At 38.8% G+C, this 17,631-nt stretch overlaps 1 long non-coding RNA gene across 6 annotated transcripts in view; it reads left to right on the forward strand.

The window, feature by feature from the left end:
• Positions 1–10,160, forward strand: part of LOC131748390 (uncharacterized) — a 30,990-nt gene extending 20,830 nt beyond the window's left edge. For 2 of the 6 annotated variants that reach the window (XR_010838720.1, XR_010838716.1), the window contains exons 4-8: positions 646–855; positions 1,130–1,452; positions 1,844–1,975; positions 3,085–4,700; positions 9,796–10,160. This is a non-coding gene — a long non-coding RNA (uncharacterized lncRNA). Of the gene's footprint in view, positions 1–645; positions 856–1,129; positions 1,453–1,843; positions 1,976–3,084; positions 5,388–9,795 lie in introns of those variants that run through there. The other 4 variants (XR_010838719.1, XR_010838715.1, XR_010838718.1 and 1 more) reach the window with 3 other exon arrangements.
• Positions 10,161–17,631: the final 7,471 nt, after the last annotated feature.

Below are 17,631 nucleotides of genomic sequence, written 5' to 3' on the forward strand. Positions count from 1 at the left end.
TTTACCTTGGCAATGCTCCAGCATCTTACTACTTAATACACGAATTAAAAGAGGGGAATGCTACAAAACTAGGTGAGAGAGGGGCACTTTGGTTGAGATAGATTGCTCAGTTCTTAAGATAGATAGTACTTTATAAAAGAAACCTGAGGCAATGTGAAGAAGAATTCTTACAGAACTCATGCAGTCAGACCACATTGGAGCTTTTCTAAAGTGTCTTGATGACTCTCTTGGTTGAGAAAGCTTTAGCTTCTCCTTTTATTATTTTCATCCCCTTAATTTCTTGACCTCCATTGTATTTTATGAGAATACCAGGACATTAAAAATCCACACTCTCTAGAGGACTGTTCATCAGTGGAGACTGGTGACTAAAACACAATATGGGAATTTTGGTAATTATTCAGCTCTAAATTGCTATTGGAGATGAGGGGAAGTACTAGGAATGGAGCTTGAATGAGTAGAAGAATTTGCATGTTGTTAGACTGGTAGCTAGAAAGTAAAGTTCTACATAGTTCTAAATCTCCAGTCCTCAATCCATCTGAAGAAAATGGTAGACATAGTTTAATTTAACCCCTAGTTACTCATTGGGACAGACTTTCGCAGTGTACTGCATTTAAGTAATTTATTTTTCTTTTATCTCTTCTCCAGATCTTCCTCAGAAGAATAGGCTTGTTGCTTTACAGTGTTAATGACCCATTCCCTTTGACGATCCCTAGGTGGAGATGGGGCATGAGGATCCTCCAAGGGAAAAGCTCACTATCACTGAGCAACAACCCTAGGCCAGGAGGTTCTACTAAGATTCTTTCCTGGGCCCAGTTAGGAGGATGAAATCTCAAGTCAACCACCACACATCCAGAGGTGGGTAAGCTGTCCCTAAAAGCATAATAAATAGTCTTTAATTTCTTGTTTTTCAGTATACATTGCACTTAGCTTTCCATTTAGATTATTTTCATCGTTGTCAACTATGTCTGCTTTGGTAAAAACTGCTTCCTAATTAACCTGGGAAGCAACTGGGTGTGACATGGGTGAAAATGATGATGTGAAGAGAATAGCGGGCTGTATGAGTTACGGTGTTTAGGGTGGGACTTGTAGTATGTGGTAGAGGCTTTCAGCTAAATTTTCTTTCTTTTAGGAGAACATGGACAACAACTGCCACATCTGTGACATTGATCATGGGCAGATCATCATTCTGGACCCTCTGGTCTCCAAAGTCTCCCTTGAAACCCTGTTGGAGAACTTTGCCAATCATTTACGTACTTCAAGATGCCTTGGGATAGCTGTTGGACAAAACAAAAAACAAGCTGTTTGAGAAGATAAAACAGAGTTGTGGCTTTTTATGCTGTGCCTGCTAATTGACAGAAGCTTCACAACTATGAGTGGGAATGTAACTAGAAGTGGCACAAAGTTATCTATCGTCAGCCTGGATCTAAAGAACTAGCACCCTGCGTATTCAAGGTCAGTGATGAGAAAGGGTGGTTAGGGGGATGTAGGTTGGGAGATAGAGGTAACTGTTCAGTGTAGTAAGTCCTGAATGTACAGGCTTTGTACAGATTACTATCCAACTAAAGGAATAAGGCTGTGATTGATGGTGTTGTTTCCAGTGGCTCACCAAGTGTTATTAGGCAAGACATTTTCCTATTTATGCCATAGTTTTCTATTCTGTTGAATGAGGCAGTTGTGTTAGTTTTATCTCTAAAGACAAAAGCTTCAACTTTATACTTTTCTAAGCTAAGCTCCGTAGAGAGTTTCTATAGCTCATTAATTTGAATCTTCCCGTAACTCTAGCACAGTACTCAGTTAATACTTCTTTATGGCATTTACATGGTTTCCTTCTTGTTTTTTGTAGCTCCTGATTGTTCCCTTCATATCTGTCCAATCATTATCTTTCCCAGAAGCAGTGCAAAGAGCAAGACATTTGAACACACCAAAGGAAGATCAACATGCCTGGCATTCTAGAATTTTAGAATAGCAGAATGAAGTAAGTTGTAGGTGGTGTAATCCTGTGAGGATCACTTTAGAGCTAATAGCTGTTTGTTGGAGGTTTGTGTGGGATGGGGTATGGTGATCTAATGTGCAAGGGGAGCTGAATGTGAGATGGGAGGATGACCAGTAATCTATTTATTAATTGGTTTCCCTGAAGCAACTGAAAGATGATATAGTCTGTCTACCAGTTGTGTCACAGGGTAATTTAGTTTTACCTTGTCTGTTCTTTATCTTCACTGCATAAATCTTTTGCCACCCTTAGAGGCGTAAACATATAGAAACTTAAACCAAAAAAGTTTTTGTTTTTTGCTAAAAGGGTGGGCCTTTCTCACCTCTTCTTGTGAGAGAATCTGCAGTTAAGGTTTAGTGTTAAAAGGAAAACCCAGTCCCTGAAGCTGCCATTATAATTGTGAAGGGTGTGAAAATCAAGTCAGCTTTATAAGGGATGGGGAAAGGTGAAGATATAAAATGAGAGGGTTAACTAGGTGCTCTCTGAGGGCCCTTTATTATAATATTCACTCATCTGTGGCAACTCGTTTGGCTCTCCTGGAAATCCTAGGAAACAGTTGTAACAGAATGTTAAGAGGCACATATTGTGTTTATATCCTCTGCCACTCATTAGGTGAATAGCCTTTGGCAATTTAGATTCTGATTAGACATGTCTGTTTGTGAAGGTTAAATGAAATCATGTATATAAAGAGCTTAGTACAGTGCCTAGCACATGGTAGGTTAAAGGTAACCTAAGAAGTTTCATAAGTTCATTTGACAAAATACAAGTGACCACTAATACCATCTAGTGGCAGAGTTGGTGTGGTTTGGTCCTATGTAAGAAATTCTAAGTTAAAAGTTTAAGTAGAAGAGTATCTGTGTTGGTGGTGATTGTTGTTATTATACTGTTGTTATAATTATTATTGTTAGTGGTAATATAAATAGTATTGGCACTAATAATAGATTATTGCAATTATTAATGCACTTTTTTGTTTTCTTTTGTTGTCTTCTCTTTGTGATGCTTCTTGTGCCTACCATGCTCCTCCCTGTATTTTGTCTCTTCTATTTCTTACCCTCTTCCACTGTCTGCCTTTGCTTATCTTTTAAACTCGTAAGTGTGTATTTGTTTGCTTATCTATTTCTTCCTTGAATGTCTTTGGTCTTTCTTCTCTAACTAAAGTGTGTCTTACCCATTTCCATGTTTCTCTTACTAGTTTCTTCTCTGTATATCTTTGTCTCATTTTCTTTTTTGTACCTAAGTGGTCTGTGTCTTGTCTTGGATGCCTCTCTAGTTTTTTTCATTTTGTTACTGATTCTCCTTGCTCTCCTAGATCTGGCTCTTCTTTCACTGCTCTTCTCTTTGTGTCTCTTGAGTCACATGCTGTGTGCCTTTTGCTCATTTCTTGCTATGCCTACCTCTCTTTTTCTCTTTGTGAACTGTTTGTCACCCCCTCCCCTTGTTGCTTTCACCTTTTCTGATACTGGCCACCCTTCTGCTGTTTCTACTCTTTATCTTGCATTGCTCTTTTCTACATATTCTTTCTGCCTCTCTTGGGCCATTTTCTCTTTTTTTCCTGCTTTGTGTGCCCCAGTGTCTCTTTGTTCTTTGTTATTTTCCATGTCTGCATTCATCTCTGTGTTCTCTTATTTCTTCTCTGCTTTTGCCTTTCTACTTACCTTTGAGTATTTCAGTCTCTTCTTGAGTCTATGTCTCCCCCACTTTGATTTCATGCAGTCCTCTCTCCTTGCATATTTTTTGTGCATGTGTGTGTGCATGCTTTTGTGTGTGTGTGTGTATGCTTTTGTGTGTGTGTTTGTGTGTTTGTAACAAAGGGGCCTCCTGACCCCTTCCTAATAGGTGCAGAGTGCCAGCTATCAAAATATAAGCATTGAAGAGCTGTTCCTTATGCCAGGCCTCCTGTGAGATGATCCAAGACCAATAAAAGGCCCAAGGGTCTAGAATGGACCCTTCCTTGGACAGAAGACTTAAGTCTCGGTGAGACAGAAGGCCAAAGACCCAGGATGGGATGAAAAGCCTTTGCTTGAAGACCTATGACCCAAAAATGGAAGGGCCCAAGCACACATAAAGACCCAGGACTCAAGCCTGTCTATACAGACAGAAGGCCCAAGAGAGACAGATATCTCCAGACTAAATTAGGCGGGAAGCTGGAGGCCCATGACCCAGAATCCAGGAAGGATAGAAGCCCCAAGACCAAAGGAAATTCCAAGATGAGAACCCTAAACCGCAGCTCTTTTCTACTGTTCTCCTCCCTACTCTTGGACATTTTCAGTTTTCCTTTTCCTGTTCTCATATCTCCGTTTAAACCCACTTCTTTTGAGATGTCCTTTTTGATGTTGCTACTACTTTAAAGAAACACACCTTTAGATCAGTAATATTATGCCCGGGCCAGTCTTAAGCCAGTTTTTATCACAGTTTTAAGCCATTTATTAAGTTTTTGGTGTTTTGCAAAGTTCCATTTCTCTTCACCTCCCCTCCACTTGAGAGGGACACCATAGGTGACATTATATTTCAGTCCCCTCTTTCCTCAGAAGTTCTAGACTGATGAGAGAAGGAAAGCATCAGGTTACTGAGTGGAAAAAAAGTGCCAGGCTATCTAGAGAAAATGTGAAGAGATGCTCCAGGCCAATGAGAAGAACTAGACAAGAAATACACAGATGTGCCAGCTTGCTGAGAAGCACCAGCCAGCAACATATTACTTCTTTGAGCTTGGGTGAGCAGGATTTCTGAGGTTTGGGGTTCCTACTGATCGTTATGAACAAGGAGGATTGGGCCTGGGAAAGAGTGAGGCCCCAAGGAGGCAGCCTGAACTCCCTGCTCATAGTAGTGGCCTAATAATGTGGTAAACTGTACCAATCCTGCCCCTGGGTTTAATACCTACCTCTAGGCATACAAGTGAGAGAAGTTGGGAATATTTAGGAGGTTTAATCCTTTCCTTGATTTTTTTCCTCTTACCATGTGGAAAGATAATTTTAATGATTGAGAATATATATGAAAGCACTGTAAAACACAGAAAAAAACAAGGCATTCTCATTAATAGTGTATTGGCATCCATGCACAGCTAACATTTGAAAATGTACTGTCAGTTGTGAAGCATTATGTAAATCGGGGTCCTCACACCCTTTCTGAAAGGGTCGGATCGTAAATATTGTAGGCTTTACAGGCCATTTGGTCTCTGTTGCTTTTTTTTAAAAAAGCAAGTGAATTTGGTCTGTGGGCCACAGTTTATCACCCCTGATGTAATGCCAGGGACTGTGTGCTGAACAATATTAATTTCCTTCTGTGTGCCTGTCCCTGTGTTAGGCACTAAAGATGCAATGATTATGATTATATCTAGGTGATCTGAAGAAAAATATGTGAATGTGAGTTGTAAACTATAAAGCACTTTAAAGACTTACAAGTTTCAGAGTTGATGAATGAACATTGATTACATAGTATATACATTCTAGGCACTGTAGATACAAGGAATAAAAGAAGCATGAATAAAGTGCTTTGTCAAAAGTATGTAATACTGTACAGATATTAGGAATTAAGTGTTTGATAAATGAATAATTCATGTATTTCTGGCCATTGTGTTTCTGTGGCTATGGTGATTTTGAGTAAAAATACAGTATTCCAAGTTGCAGAAGAGAAAACATAAAAACTGCTTTTAAACTATAAAATACACTGGAAATACAAGGGATTTAAGCTATTGTGATCACTTATAATGTGCCAGGTACCATGCTAGGCACTACAGATGTCAAAGGGAAAAAAATGTTCTCATTATAGAACAATTAAAAATTTTAGATAGGCAGTACATATTAAAGTGCTTTGTACTAAAGCACTGTATAAATACCAATGGGCTATATGTTTATGAATGAATGAATAAGTATTAAGTACCTTATATGTACCAGCTATTGTTTCAGGTACTATGAAATCCAAGATAATGCTCCCAAGTAATAAGAGGGAGGTTTATGTCCTATACTATTTAGATGTAAGAATTAGATCTTGCTTATTTTAATCAATAAAGACTTTACTGGTGATATCAAATTAAATTATTACCAGTATATTTTCCCTGGTAGCAGGAAAATGTAATGAATGAGATTGAGCTTTCTAACTATAAAGTGCTATATAAATATAAGACATTAGATGTTTTCTATGTGAACAAAACTTATGTGAGACAGGCATAGTCTACAAAATTCTCATGTGCTTGACCCATATGAGAAAGGTAGTATAAATAGTTATACAAACTGAGGGTTTAAATGCTTGTTAAATGGATGGATTATTAATATCAGTTGCCTACTATGTGAACTCACTGTTATAGGCATAAAGAGACATACAAATTTATCATTTTATTGTGCCTAAAGCTGAAAATAAGGCAATGTTAGCATTTTGTGGACTCTAAAGCACCATATAAATGTAACTTGATTTTTTCATTTGGTGTGCCTACTACTAGGTTTACAAAATTATATCACAGTTACTATACCATGAAAAAAAGTCAAAAAATTTGAGGAAGGATTGTTAACTATTGAACATTTTTATATGTAAAGGATTAGATGTCTGATGAATGCAAGACTGGATAATAATTATCTATTATGTGCCAGTCTCCTTGATAAGCATCAGGGATGTGAAGATAGTCCATCTTTATTGTGTTCTGGGCAGCAGAAGGTAATGTATAAAATCAATTTGTAAGTCTTAAACTGGCATATATAAATATATAAGCCATATCTGCTGAATGGACACTGATTACTTACTCTCTCTTATTCCCAGAGATAGCAACTGGGGATGCAAAGATTCATTGTCATTATTATCAAACCTGCAACAGAGATCTGTGTGTAAATTTTACAAAGCCTACTGTTCTATACAGATATAAGGAATTAACTGTTGGCTTAATGAATGATTACTGATTCCTTTCTATGAGGCTCAGAACTGCACATGCCCTAGGATATAAAAATGATTTTATCCTTATCAGATGGTCACAGGAGGAAATGAGGTAACAGGTGTGGGAATCCAGACTGAAAGGTACTTAACCACTGCCAAGCCTATTTGGTGAAATTTAAAAACATGGGCAAAATGGAATTGTGCAAGGCAGTATGCTGAATGCTGAGCTATGTGGAAAGATAAAATCTATACCAGAAGGCTACTTACTCCCTGGCCTGACCAAAAAAATGGGAATTTTTTTTTTTTTTTTAAGCAAGGTGTTATGGTTCTCCATTGGTCTTTTAAATGCTGAAGATGGAGGTGAATTAGATCCATCCTGGCCTGGCTTAGAGTCAGTAAAGGAGTAAAAAATGGCTCAGGTTGGCTTTTAGATTAATTTGATTAACAGAGCATCTTTTATGTGGAACACATCATTCTAGGTCCTGAACATAACAGAAGTGAAATGGGCCTAGTCTAAAGGGCATTAGATAGATCACAGATTATAGCTGAAGATCCAGAAACACCTTTGATTTTTGAGTAAATACTTGAGTTCCTGTTCTCTGGATGAATTAGTTGATTAAGTCTGGTCCAGAAAACCTATTGACTTGTCTTGGAGATTGAAAAAATAGGAAAAAAAAAAAAAGATATGGTTCTTTCAATATAAAATGAAGACATTTTTCCTGACTCTAGAAAGTCCCAATGTCACTTGCTCATTGACCTAGATTGAAGCCAGAAGACTGATAAAAAGCCTTAGGGTTTGTCCTTTAATTCTTGAACATTCTGCTTTTATTATAGTTAAATGGTTTAAGATGAGAATTAAGATGAAACAACTAGTTTTAAAAATATTTGCTCATTGGCCTGGCATAGAGTCAGGAAGCCACTTAACAAAGATTCTTCCTAAATTTGCCATATTTTGTAAATTATTCACTTGAATGAAATACTGTTCTGCTGAGGAGAATGAAGAAATTTAAAAGACCTAGACCAAAATATACTTTAATCTAAATAGCTTATGGAGGAAACACAAGAGCAAATTTAATAAGAGACTGCAGTTCTTTCATTAGTTGAAAAAACTTCATTGAGCAGCTGTGATATTAAGACACTGAGATGGAATGATTAATTAGATCACCTTCTCTTTGGCATGTTTTGTAAAGTAGGAATAAGAGAGCTTTTTAGTTATTCATTCATACAAACATTGAAGAAGGTGATGCTAAATGAAATTGATCTGGTACAAAAAGCACTTGGAGATGCAATTAAAAAAAACAAGAAATGGAGTGAAACTCTTCATTGAATAGAAGTGTCTATTCTATTTCAGATCTTGACTGAAAGACACTTGCTTGGCTTGGAAACTAGAATATAAGAGGAGAGGTTACTGTTCATTCATTTTTAAATTTATTCATTCACTCTACAAGTATGTTTGAGTGACTATTGTGTATAAGCTCCTTAGCTAGGTTCTCAGTTGGCCCCAGAGACATGAAAAAATGAATACCTTCCCAGAGAACTTTTAAAACTTGCCTTTTGGCCTGTTTTCTGGTTAGGGGTATGGCTTAGTTCCTCAATAATTATGTGTGGTTTAATTCCTACTCCATATTTCTTCTACCACTCTGGCCACTACAATAAGCAAGGGTTTCTACTGAGCTTGCTCCTTAAGTTGCAGGAACCTTCCTTATAATAAACACTTCAGTTTTCCTAACCCATCCCTCATGAAAAATGGCTGTGACTGTTGGTGGGCAGAAAGAGGGATGAGATACAACTGATTCCCAAACCTCAGTCTTATTGGTACAAACCTCAGTCTCATTGGTACCAGCCTTGGGGAACCACTCATACTTAAGCCACAATTGGTTTTGAAACACACAGGTTTTGTCTATTTTCAATTCTTTACCTTTTACATTCTAACAAATATACACTGCCTAAATAGACCTCCTTAAAAAACAATCCTCTGGTAGTACTTAGCAAGTTTGGAGATGGAGACATGATTTCTGTTTCGCAACAGCTTCTCAACTTACAACTTAGAAATCGTTTCCTTTTTACCAGCAAAACCTGTTTAAGAAAAGACTTATTATAATTAAATAATGCAGTGAATGAAAATAGCTTAACAATTTACCATGCTTAAATTTTAAGAATGATAAAAGTTGGAAGTAATTGGCAAAAATTGGAGGGAAAAAATACCAAAAAAAAAAAATCTTCTATATCTAGGCCCAAATGGGCTTTGGCCTTTTCTATTTTTTAAATCACTCACAGAGGGTGGGATAGGAGGAAGAGTGAAAGAAAAGGTCAAACCTGATTCTAAAAAGGGTTGGTCTTAAAAGCATTACTACCTCCAGATCTAACTTGAGGACTGCTGTTTTTAGTTTAATGCAATTCCAGTAACTGGTCACTGTTGAGATGAGGACAAAGTCCTTTGTCCCCACTCATTTCTGTAAGTTTTTGAGAAACAATTTTTTGTTTAATGGTTATTGATTAAGCCTTGGGTTAGATAATTATGGAATTTATTAATTAAATCTATGTTACCTCTCCATCATAAGGTAGTCTTAAAGCTAAAGTCAAAATTCACTGCAAAGGAACAGGACTTTATTGTTCACTATAATTCTTACATACTTTCAAACCATCTAAACTTTAGTTTACATGGCAAGCCAACAATAACATAAGTAAATGGAGAAGGAAATAGACGAATGGCAAAAGATAGTTGCTGGAGGGAGCAAATTTGAAGAGGATTTGAAGGTGATGTTTCTAGTTTTTGCTTTGTACATTTTAATTTAAGCATCAGTTATATCTGACATGTTAATAATGTTTGGTGTTTAATATGTGCTATTAGCTGGATTCATTCAGTAACTCCCCTTTCTTCAGATGGGGGTGGGGGGCATTATTGGAAAGTAGAAAGGAGAAAGTAACTAAGAGCCTTCCTTTCACAGTTTCTGGCATCCCAAGACTAACACTACTGCTAAACAAGAATAAGAGAACATGCTATCATCTGACTTTTGTGGCATAAATGAAGTTGTGAACAAATCTTTTTTAAAAAAGGAAATGGCTTCATCTTTATCCTTCTACCTCAAAGGGAATCTATGCCAAAATGCTCCAATGAATGGAAGACGTACTTGGACTTGTGAAATGATGTGAAACGCGGAATCTCTGAGCCATGGTTGTTTTGAAGATCGAAAAGTCTTGTTCAGCATGGGTGACCAGCAAAAAAACAATCTAGAGCTGTCTGTATGTCACAACTGAGACAAATTGGGGAGTTTGTTGTTTAATGTCAAATAAAAATGTACTGTTTTGAAAACTTTGTATTTCAATGTAACAAGTTCTACCTCACTGTCCCTTCCTAACCACACTAGTTACCTCAATTTTTTTAAAAAATTATCTTAATCACCCAGTTTGGCTAAGTATTTGAGGTCTCATTTTTTTTTCTAGCTTCATTTGCTTTGGTCAGGAATACTGAGAAGCACAAACCCAATTTTTAAAATGTGAGAAGCAAAAAATTATTGAAGAAGAGGGCTGGGATAGGAATAGTGCATAAAAATATTTTTAAGGCTGTGGGAAGTAGGATTGTATTCAGGAAGGTAATCACTAAGTAAAGAAGGTAACAGGTCCAATCCTTGAGTAGGTGAAGGGATCTTTGATGTTCCTATACTTAAATACCTGAATGTTAGATTGGTGACTTCATAGGCATATGACCCCAGTGTTTATAGGCAAGAGTTTCTACTCCTTTGTTGGCATCTTACACCATTTTTTTTTTTTTTCTACTATTTATTTATTTGGCTGTGCTGGGTGTTAGTTGCCGCGTGTGGGATCTTTAGTTACGGCATGCGGGATCTTTTAAGTGTGACTTGTGGGATCTAGTTCCCTGACCAGATATCGAACCTGGGCCCCCTGCATTGGGAGTGCGGACTCTTAACCCCTGGACCAGTGGACCAGCAGGGAAGTCCCTCTTAAATGACATTCTTTTTTTTTTTTTTTCTTGCGGTACGCAGGCCTCTCACTGTTGTGGCCTCCCATTGTGGAGCACAGGCTCCGGACGCGCGGGCCCAGCGGCCATGGCTCACGGGCCTAGCCGCTCCACGGCATGTGGGATCTTCCCGGACCGGGGCACGAATCCATGTCCCCTGCATGGGCAGGCGGACTCTCAACCACTGCGCCACCAGGGAAGCCCTTAAATGCCATTCTTAATTGAGCCAGAGACAGTGCTCAACTTCCTCTTTCCAATGCCAATCCCTACGCACTTTTTCCTCCAACAAAGTTTTGTTTTTGTTTTTGCCTGTCCATCTTTGGAATAAGACATGCTGGAGTAATGGCCAGTATTAGAGGAAATAAGCCTGTAAGGGAAGTCACAGAAGAGGCAGCAGGATTTAGGATAGCAAGGCACAGAAGGACCCATTATTAAGCAAGGGCTCTCATATCCTAGAGTACCAAGACATATGTTAATTTAGTGGGGAGGACAGTCTGCACATTTACTTGGTAGGCTGATTAACCAGGTACCAATGCCATTTAGTTGCTTCTATAACCGCTGCCTATATTCTGATCCTTTCTCACCTTAGTGTTTGCAGCTATTATCCTGCCAAGTGCTCTCTGCCCATTTCCTAATAATATCTCTGAAACCACATTCTCACTTTTATAAAGCTAGACTTCTATATAGGTAGAGCTGTATAGTGCCTGTGTGATGTGATTTCCAAGGTACAAGAAGGCCTTATTTCTCAAGCTTGTGTCTCCCCTTTGTAGCTGATATCTGATATTCCATTATCTGGAGTTGAGTCTCTGATTCTTCAATATGTGATAAAGCAGGACTGTTTATTTTTGTACCTGCACAGAAACTAACAACAGTGCCTTGCCCATAGGAGATGCTCAACAAATACCTGTTGAATTATACTTAAACTTCAGGACCCTCTAGGAGAGAAAACATGACATTCCACACATAAGGCAAGAACAGCGAATACATCACAGTTTCTTTCAATCCATGGCAGATGGTATTAAACAATCCTAACACTTATTCCCGCTAAGCCTAGTCCCTAGAGACTGCTAGTTGCCCACCAAAATATATTCTACCTTGTTTAACATGTGGCTGCCCAGCTAGACTACATTTCCCAGCTTCCTTTGCAGTTATGCATAGCTAGATGATTATAATCAACAAAATGTGAATGGAAGTGATGGGTGCCGCCGGCTTAGGGTATGATCACCTCTCCACTCTCTTATCCCTTCCCACCAGCTGCAACCTAGACAATAACTACCTACCTTCAACCTTACAGATGACAGATCCTTCGTTATGAGATGGAAGAATAGTGACTTGGAAAGAAACCAAGTCCCTGAACAACTCTAAGAGACAGAGATGTCCTTCTGCTCTGAACTTTTTACATTGAAACTGTCATGTAAGGAAGAAATAATATTTCTTTAAACCACTGAATTGTTGATTTTCATTCTTACAGTAGCCTATTCTTTTTCCCATGACTAAAAACAACTGGATGCTGCCCCACAATCCTTTATACAGCATTTCAGATAGCTACTACTAATCAATTAATGAAATTTCAGTTATGACCTCATAAAAGTCTTTCCTTTGCTCCTACCTTCTTTAAGATATGTAAGATTTTAGCTGTGCTGTTGAGGCCAACTACTAAGTTTTCTACTTTGTTTCCCAACAAAATCAGAGGAATTTTAGAACTCAGCTATGGTAACTTACAGGTTATAGATCTACCATCAAGTTGTCATCCATGATGTGTAAAGAGGAAGCAAATGAATCTAGGTTCATCAAGCCATAGACTTGGTACTGCTTGACATATTTAAGGCTTCCAAGTGTCTTCAGTAAATCCATAATTAAAGCAGTCAGATGGATCAACACCTTCAAATAAGCAATTAAAGCCAAAAGGGCAGAAGGAGATTGAGTAGTACATTTAAGAAATATTTATTTAATCCTTACTAAATGATAGTCTTAGGCATTGGTGAATAAAATTCCAACAGACATTGTCCTTGATCAAATAACTTAAAATCTATTAGAGGAGACAGACAATAACCAAGGAAACATGAACTTATAGTTATACATTGTGATAAGAACATTAAAAGGAAATAGGATGCAGTGACAAGGGAGAGGGACATATTTACTTTAGAAAGTGTGGTTAAGAGAAGGAATCTGTGCAAAGGTCATATTTAAAGACAAACCTGAGGATAAATAAGTCAATCCAAAGGGAATGGATTGTACTTGCCATGTAATGTAAGTAAACTGCAGTCAGCAAACTACAGCTCATGGGCCAAATCTGACCTGCTATATATATATATATTTTGTATGGCCTGAATCCTAAGAGTGGTTTGTAAATTTTTAGATAGTTAAAAGGAAAAAAACTAAAAATGAATAATATTTCATGACATCAAAATTATATGAAATTCAAGTATCAGTGTCCATATATAAAGTTTTTTTGAATATAGCCAAACTAATTAGTGTTGTCTATAGCTGCTTGATGTTACAACAGCATAGTTGAATACTTGTAACTGAAACCATATGGCCCAAGTATAAAATAATTACTATCTGGCTTTCTACAAAGAATGTTTGCCAACCCCTGGGCTAGACTATAGAAAGTAAGGATAATGGCATGAAATAAGGTTGTAAAGGTAGGAAAGAACAAGATCATGCAAGATCTTATAGGAAAAAGAAATGTGTGAGAGAGAGAGAGGATGAATGAGTTAGTTTAAAATGTATTACTTTAAAAAATTTGCTATACAATTTGAAACCACTGAAAGATAGGAAGCAAAGGAGTGTCATGATCCAATCTACATTTTAGGAAGATTATTAGGACATTTGATTTTAAATCATAATGTAGAAGATAGTGAAAGATCATCATTCCCATTATAACAACTATAGAAAAAATCTAAACAAATAAGACACTAACAGACTTCAGGAATTTCTAGATTTCACATAAGACATAGAAGGCTGGAAAAGGCATCACTACCACAACAACAAGAAAAAGCCAGATAAACTATAAAATCATAACTTGAATCTATTAGAGAACTGAGATTACAGGGCAACCAACTAGCCTGAATTGTAAGGAAAGATGTGTGCTTTCAAGAGAGAACATGAGGGACTTCCCTGGTGGTCCAGTGGTTAAGAATCCACCTTCCAATGTAGAGAACAGGGGGTTCAATCCCTGGTTGGGGAACTAAGATCCCACGTGCTGTGGGACAAGTAAGCCCATGTGCCACAACTACAGAGCCCACGTGCTCTGGAGCCTGCACACCACAACTAAAGAGAAGCCCATGTGCTACAACGAAAGATCCCACCTGCTGCAACAAAGACCTGACGCAGCCAAAAATAAATAAATAAATATTTTTAAAAAACATGAGCACTGGTTGACCTCTGGCAATGGGAAGAAGATGTGGCCTTCATATAAGCAGGTTATAAGAATTTGACTAAAAGTTTCAACAAATTTCTAAAGGTCAAGTGTGGGTTAGTATGAAAACATAGAGCCCCTGGGAACCACAGATAGAAGCAGACTTCATATCCTTGCAAGTTCTTCTCTGTAGACATCATTGAGAGCTTATCAGAAGAATTGGGGGATAGACAAGGGAGTGGAAATAATCACCCTTGAGTAAAGGATTGGAGGAGAGTAGCAGACATGTTTAAGAGAAAGGTATGAAGCTTCACCAAAAACCTTTTCCAATAAGAAAGAAACATCTTTATGACACTGGGGAAGGAGAGTAAACTATTGCTCTTAGGTCACTCACTGCAACTGCAGGAAGAAAGATCTTCTACTCCTGAAGAGGGCCAAGAAATGCTACTAGGACCAAAGCACTAGAGGTTTTTCCTACCACTGGAGATTACCATGAAGGTACCACCTTTGTGAAAAAGGGTTATAGTATCTGTTAATGTTAAAACTATGGCTGAGCCAGGAAAGTGGAAAATCTCTCATTCCCTAACCTCAACAGGATAGGAAACATTGAGCAGCAAGAAACCGCAACCTACACTGGTGGAGGGGCAAGTATACAGAAGAGAACTCAGATAGGGAAAGGCATACTTAGGGAAAGCCTTAAAGCCTTAAAACTTTAAAGGAGTAGGAGCACTGAGAAAAATCTTCAGGTAAACCAATTACCCTAGGTACAATGTGATGCTAGAGAAATTTGCAGCTGATGGTGAACTGACAGTGATTAAAACAGTAACAAAACTAACTCAACTCCCAATTTAAACTGAGTCAACATGTCATACTAAAGGTCTAACAGAAGGGTCATTCCAGTTTCTAGATAATCTTTACTTCCATTTCTATTGTTCTGTATACTATGTACAGCAATCAATTTAAATTACAACATGCAGAAAAAAAAGCAAGAGAAACAACTCAAGAGACAAATCTCTCAACAGAACCTGACTCAGAGATTGCCCAGAATCTAAAAAGTACTAAAATTAATATGTTAAAGGGTCTGGTGGAAAAGGAAGATAGCATGAACAAAAGGAGAATTTTAGGATATAGTTGGAAATTATCAGAAATCTTCTAATAATGCTGGCAACAAATATGGGAACAGAGATTAAGAATGCTTTTTATGAGCTCATCAATAGACTAGACAAAGGCAAAAAGAAAAAAAACATTCAGGGAACTTGAACATAGGTAAGCAGAAAATGACAAAAACTGAAACGTAAATAGAAAATATAAAAACAAAACCCACAGAAACATGCACCCTAAAGTTGTGGAACAAAATAAAACCATTTAACATATGGTTAATTTTTTTCCCCTAAAGAATGAAATACACTAACCCACAGAACAAAAAAACAAAAACAAAACAAAACAAAACAAAATACCCCCCAAAACCCCAGGAGGATTTTTTAAAAATCTAGACATATTATATTTAAATTGCTGAAAGCCACAGGTTAAGAGAATATTTGAAGGCATTCAGGAAAAAAGTGACATTGTATACAGAAGAACAAAAGAATTATAGCAGATTTATCAGATATCATCCAAGCCAGGAAACAATGGAGTGGAATTTTTAAAGCACTGAAAGAAAAAAAATGTCAGACCAGGATTTTCCACACAATGAAGCTATCTTTCAAAAGTGACACAGAAATCTAAAAAATAGCTTGAGAAAATCCACTACAACAAAAACTGCACAAGAAATATTAAATTAATTTTTTTTTTCAGGAAAAAGGTCTAGGATACCAGGCAGAAACTTGAACCTATATAGAGAAAATATGATCTCCAGAAATGGATAGAGTGAAGGTAAATTTAAAAGGTATTTTTACTCATTTTATCACTCTTAAAGAAAATTGACAGCAACGATTTCATTGCAGATCAGTCCTCATGAACATTTTACTAGCCATCCCAGCCAGTGCAGTAAGGTGAGAAAAATAAAAAGAATATATAGTAAAGGAAAAAAAATAAAATGGGCTCATATGACATGAATCTCAATGTGGAAATTCCCATAGAAATTACATGAATCAATTAGCTCTAATAAGAAAATGTGTCAAGGTAATAAGATACAAGATTCACACATAAAATCAAGTTTATGTCTAAAAAATTGTAATAAACAAACTGAAATTGATTAGTACCCCAAAACGTGAGCTATTTTGATAAAAGTCTAAGAAAATATGTGCAAGATCTGTATGTTGAAACCTAAAAAAGTACTGATTAAAGAAAACAAAATAGAGGAAGCGAGAAGATGGCGGAAGACTAAGACGCGGGGATCACCTTCCTCCTCACAGATACATCAGAAATACATCTACACGTGGAACTTCTCCTATAGAACACCCACTGAACGCAGGCAGAAGACCCCAGACCTCCCAAAAGGCAAGACACTCCCCACGTACCTGGGTAGGGCAAAAGAAAAAAGAATAAACAGAGACAAAGAATAGGGATGGGACCTGCACCAGTGGGAGGGAGCCGTGAAGGAGGAAAGGTTCCCACACACTAGAAGCCCCTTCGTGGGCGGAGACTGCGGGTGGTGGAGGGGGAAGCTTCAGAGCCGCGGAGGAGAGCACAGCAACAGGGTGCGGAGGGCAAAGCGGAGAGATTCCGCAGAGGATCGGTGCCGATCAGCACTCACCAGACCGAGAGGCTTGTCTGCTCACCCGCCGCGGCGGGCGGGGCTAGGAACTGAGCCTCGGGCGGATCCCAGGGAAAGGTCTGGAGTTGGCAGAGTGAAAACAGCCTGAAGGGGTTAGTGCACCACGGCTGGCCGGGAGGGAGTTCGGGAGAAGTCTGGATCTGCCGAAGAGGCAAGAGACCTTTTCTTCCCTCTTTACCTCCTTGCTGCGCGAGGAGAGGGGTTTAAGCGCGCCGCTTAAAGGAGCTCCAAAAACGGGTGTGGAGCTGCCGAAGAGACAAGAGACTTTTTCTTGCCTCTTCGCTTCCTGGGGCGCAAGGAGAGGGGATTAAGGGCACCGCATAAAGGAGCTCCAGAAACGGGCGCGAGCTGCGGCTGTCGGCACGGACAACAGAGACGGGTGTGGGACGCTAGGGTTGCTACTGCCGCCACCAAGAGGCCTGTGTGCGAGCTCAGGTCACTCTCCACACCGGCCCTCCCAGGAGCCTGTGCAGCCCGCCACCGCCAGGGTCCCGGGATCCTGGGACTGCTTCCCCGGGAAAACGCGTGGTGCGCCTCGGGCCAGTGCAGCGTCACTCCGGCCTCTGCCGCCACGGACTCGCCCCACATCTGTGCCCTCCGCCCCCCGCCTGAGTGAGCCAGAGACCACGAATCAGCTGCTCCGTTAACGCTGCTCCTTTGACCCCGCCCTGTCTGAGCGAAGGTCAGACGCCCTCCAACGACCTGCGTGCAGAGGCGGGGCCAGGTCC

Source organism: Kogia breviceps, chromosome X (assembly GCF_026419965.1).
Source record: "Kogia breviceps isolate mKogBre1 chromosome X, mKogBre1 haplotype 1, whole genome shotgun sequence".
In the NCBI taxonomy this organism is placed as follows: domain Eukaryota; kingdom Metazoa; phylum Chordata; class Mammalia; order Artiodactyla; family Physeteridae; genus Kogia; species Kogia breviceps.